Source organism: Schistocerca serialis, unplaced genomic scaffold (assembly GCF_023864345.2).
Source record: "Schistocerca serialis cubense isolate TAMUIC-IGC-003099 unplaced genomic scaffold, iqSchSeri2.2 HiC_scaffold_509, whole genome shotgun sequence".
Classification (NCBI taxonomy): Eukaryota; Metazoa; Arthropoda; class Insecta; order Orthoptera; family Acrididae; genus Schistocerca; species Schistocerca serialis.
In genome coordinates, this window is record NW_026048090.1 from 77,501 (window position 1) to 82,500 (window position 5,000).

Consider the following 5,000-nt stretch of genomic DNA (forward strand, 5'->3'; position numbering starts at 1 on the left):
ACATAGCGCGCTCGCCGTGTCACTAATGTACAGAGATACAACAGTTTCGACTGGAACCGGATTAAACGTATACACGGCGCTGATTAGTAATACATAGACCCATCAGAATACAGATAATATATACAACTGTCCGTATACATGCTGAAAGACTCTGCTCACAATCACAACCACACGGCAGCCACACACTCTTATCACGCACTACTCTCCGCCTGTAACACGCACACAGACAATATGTAAGCACCAGCATGGAACAACACCCAGTGCATCCTCTCCGCCACATGAGACAATCCACACTGTCATAACCAGACTGGGAGGTCCACTCAGAAAACGGAATATCCCACCCCCCCGACAACCACCATTGCTCAGCTAAGCCACCAACACCCACACATGTCCTACACAGGGGTGCACCCAACATCACAATACTGCCTCCTCTCACAGCACACAAACAATGGCAGGAATGAAAGACACAGGTCTGCCACAAGCATGGAATCGGAGCGCCGCCTGTCATGAGCCAAAGGTGCATCCTGACGTGGCAAATCAGATGATGCCGCAGGCATCCACTTACTATAATCACAATCAACAAACCGACCGGCCGCCCCCCCCCCCCCCCCCCCCCATTACACCTTTCCATACAACAATGTGTACCTTAACCTAAACTATACTGTACCTTAACCTAAACTATACTGTACCTTAACCTAAACTATACTGTACCTTAACCTAAACTATACTGTACCTTAACCTAAACTATACTGTACCTTAACCTAAACTATACTGTACCTTAACCTAAACTATACTGTACCTTAACCTAACCTATACGGTACCTCAACCTAACCTATATTGTGCCTCAACCTAACCTATGTTGCGCCTTAACCTAACCTATGTTGCGCCTTAACCTAACCTATGTTGCGCCTTAACCTAACCTATGTTGCGCCTTAACCTAACCTATGTTGCGCCTTAACCTAACCTATGTTGCGCCTTAACCTAACCTATGTTGCGCCTTAACCTAACCTATGTTGCGCCTTAACCTAACCTATGTTGCGCCTTAACCTAACCTATGTTGCGCCTTAACCTAACCTATGTTGCGCCTTAACCTAACCTATGTTGCGCCTTAACCTAACCTATGTTGCGCCTTAACCTAACCTATGTTGCGCCTTAACCTAACCTATGTTGCGCCTTAACCTAACCTATGTTGCGCCTTAACCTAACCTATGTTGCGCCTTAACCTAACCTATGTTGCGCCTTAACCTAACCTATGTTGCGCCTTAACCTAACCTATGTTGCGCCTTAACCTAACCTATGTTGCGCCTTAACCTAACCTATGTTGCGCCTTAACCTAACCTATGTTGCGCCTTAACCTAACCTATGTTGCGCCTTAACCCAACCTATGTTGCGCCTTAACCCAACCTATGTTGCGCCTTAACCCAACCTATGTTGCGCCTTAACCCAACCTATGTTGCGCCTTAACCCAACCTATGTTGCGCCTTAACCCAACCTATGTTGCGCCTTAACCCAACCTATGTTGGGCCTTAACCCAACACACGTTGGGCCTTAACCCAACACACGTTGGGCCTTAACCCAACACACGTTGGGCCTTAACCCAACACACGTTGGGCCTTAACCCAACACACGTTGGGCCTTAACCCAACACACGTTGGGCCTTAACCCAACACACGTTGGGCCTTAACCCAACACACGTTGGGCCTTAACCCAACACACGTTGGGCCTTAACCCAACACACGTTGGGCCTTAACCCAACACACGTTGGGCCTTAACCCAACACACGTTGGGCCTTAACCCAACACACGTTGGGCCTTAACCCAACACACGTTGGGCCTTAACCCAACACACGTTGGGCCTTAACCCAACACACGTTGGGCCTTAACCCAACACACGTTGGGCCTTAACCCAACACACGTTGGGCCTTAACCCAACACACGTTGGGCCTTAACCCAACACACGTTGGGCCTTAACCTGCTCTGTAATTGTCATACGACGCGTTAAATTAGTGTAGTGTTGCCTAACTGCAACCCCCGCAATATAGTTTGCTACTCGCACTGCCCGGTCCCCAGTGTATCGCTTCATGTTAAACACCTTGCAGCTATACACTGTAATGTGGATGGCAGCAGGACGTACATGCTCAATGCCCTTTGCAGTTGTTCATTGGCATTTGCAGTTGTTCATTGGCATTCGCATGGCGAAGCACTTAGCCTACGCTGTGGTACGGCCTGTGTCAACTGTCCGCTGATGTTGTACGTCCAAATCACACACTGTACTGCACATTGGTCCTCATGTACTGAATGATACATCGTGGTACATGTGACCGTACAACGACTGCGCCAACAACGGCGAACCATGCGGTCCAAATGTTGTGCACTCAGCTACGTGTCGTCTCCCTATAAGAGCTGGATTGCAGTGTGGTATGCCCTGGATGGCGATCAGCATGAGCCGTCTGTTGATGTAGTGGCGCGTGTTGTCAGACGTAGTCGTCTCTTCTCACACACCGTGATAGCATGGTGCACTGCGTTCCACATCTGCGACATGCGACAGAGGCCGGTTGACAGTCGTTCGCGCAATGGACATCGCATACGTACGGGGGCCACCTTCCACGTGTTCGCGAAGCGTGCACATGTTGTTGCGTGTATGTGGGCAGACATAGTGTGTCGTGACACCTGACACAGGCATGCAACAATCGTTGAATTTGCAAATGGCGATGGACGCCTACGTTTGCTGGTGACGTTACGCAAATGAACAACTGGTAAACCGTTGTGGTGCGGTTGTTCTCGCTAGAGGTGAATCAGTGATGGCGACGATCGGTTGAGCTACCAACCGGTTGTTCCAGCGATACCCACCATGCCCACGAACGTGAATGGCATCTGGGTGTGAAGCGATACGCGGCGGTGGCTGGGTGGGACCGTCCCCGGCCGGTGAGGGGGGGCCTCCCGGCGTGCTGGCCGCGCGGTGCGTGGGCGCACGCGCTACAGCCGGCTGGTGGGGGCGGCCAGTGGCAGGCGCGCCGGCCGACGGAGGCGGCAGGCGGCGCAGCTGCGCGCCGGCGCACCCTGCACGCGGCGCCGTGCGGCCAAAGTAGGTCCTCGCGGGCCCGGTGCGAAGCGCGGTGGACATCTGCAGTGTGCTGGTCCGATTGAGGACTGTGTGCGCTGAGGATGCGCCGCCGCCCGGCGCTCGGCGCCGCGACGCCGTCTGCTGCTCGGTCGCCTCTGCGGTTCTCGCAGGTGGTTTGTATCGCAGCTGTGCGGACGTGTTGGCGCGTGCGCTGTGCTGGGAGAGTTCGCTTCGGCACCCAAGTGGGGCTTTTGTCCTTCTGTGGCGCTGGCGTTGGAGCTGCCGGTCACCGTAGGTGGCGCGTGTTGTCTCCCGCCGGCAATGCCACGACAGCACGCTCCCGGGCCTCTGTCGGCAGCGGCAAGCTCAGTTGGGAGCACGGGTGGTCGCACCTAAAGCGTCTACTCGCCAAACCCCGGGCGATTGCGCCTCTCTCGAACCCGACCAAGTACTTAGGACGGCGCTGCGCGCCGCCGGGACCTGAGAGGGTTTCGAGGTGTATGGTGCAGGGGAGCTCAGCCTCCTCCTGTTTGCAGAATAATTGAGCGGACGCTTGCGTGTTCGCGCGGGCCCCCGGGACACACTCCCGGGCGGCCGGCTGCTCAGCTCTAGTTGACGCAGCTCCCTGGTTGATCCTGCCAGTAGTCATATGCTTGTCTCAAAGATTAAGCCATGCATGTCTCAGTACAAGCCGCATTAAGGTGAAACCGCGAATGGCTCATTAAATCAGTTATGGTTCCTTAGATCGTACCCACGTTACTTGGATAACTGTGGTAATTCTAGAGCTAATACATGCAAACAGAGTCCCGACCAGAGATGGAAGGGACGCTTTTATTAGATCAAAACCAATCGGTCGGCTCGTCCGGTCCGTTTGCCTTGGTGACTCTGAATAACTTTGGGCTGATCGCACGGTCCTCGTACCGGCGACGCATCTTTCAAATGTCTGCCTTATCAACTGTCGATGGTAGGTTCTGCGCCTACCATGGTTGTAACGGGTAACGGGGAATCAGGGTTCGATTCCGGAGAGGGAGCCTGAGAAACGGCTACCACATCCAAGGAAGGCAGCAGGCGCGCAAATTACCCACTCCCGGCACGGGGAGGTAGTGACGAAAAATAACGATACGGGACTCATCCGAGGCCCCGTAATCGGAATGAGTACACTTTAAATCCTTTAACGAGTATCTATTGGAGGGCAAGTCTGGTGCCAGCAGCCGCGGTAATTCCAGCTCCAATAGCGTATATTAAAGTTGTTGCGGTTAAAAAGCTCGTAGTTGGATTTGTGTCCCACGCTGTTGGTTCACCGCCCGTCGGTGTTTAACTGGCATGTATCGTGGGACGTCCTGCCGGTGGGGCGAGCTGAAGGCGTGCGACGCGCCTCGTGCGTGCTCGTGCGTCCCGAGGCGGACCCCGTTGCAATCCTACCAGGGTGCTCTTGAGTGAGTGTCTCGGTGGGCCGGCACGTTTACTTTGAACAAATTAGAGTGCTTAAAGCAGGCAAGCCCGCCTGAATACTGTGTGCATGGAATAATGGAATAGGACCTCGGTTCTATTTTGTTGGTTTTCGGAACCCGAGGTAATGATTAATAGGGACAGGCGGGGGCATTCGTATTGCGACGTTAGAGGTGAAATTCTTGGATCGTCGCAAGACGAACAGAAGCGAAAGCATTTGCCAAGTATGTTTTCATTAATCAAGAACGAAAGTTAGAGGTTCGAAGGCGATCAGATACCGCCCTAGTTCTAACCATAAACGATGCCAGCCAGCGATCCGCCGCAGTTCCTCCGATGACTCGGCGGGCAGCCTCCGGGAAACCAAAGCTTTTGGGTTCCGGGGGAAGTATGGTTGCAAAGCTGAAACTTAAAGGAATTGACGGAAGGGCACCACCAGGAGTGGAGCCTGCGGCTTAATTTGACTCAACACGGGAAACCTCACCAGGCCC

At 53.5% G+C, this 5,000-nt stretch overlaps 1 non-coding gene across 1 annotated transcript in view; it reads left to right on the plus strand.

Moving 5' to 3' along the window:
* The first annotated feature begins 3,685 nt into the window (after nt 1–3,685).
* LOC126447497 (small subunit ribosomal RNA) overlaps nt 3,686–5,000 on the plus strand; it is a 1,910-nt gene continuing 595 nt past the window's right edge. The window contains exon 1 of the ribosomal RNA XR_007583710.1: nt 3,686–5,000. This exon is cut by the window's right edge and continues 595 nt beyond it. This is a non-coding gene — a ribosomal RNA (small subunit ribosomal RNA).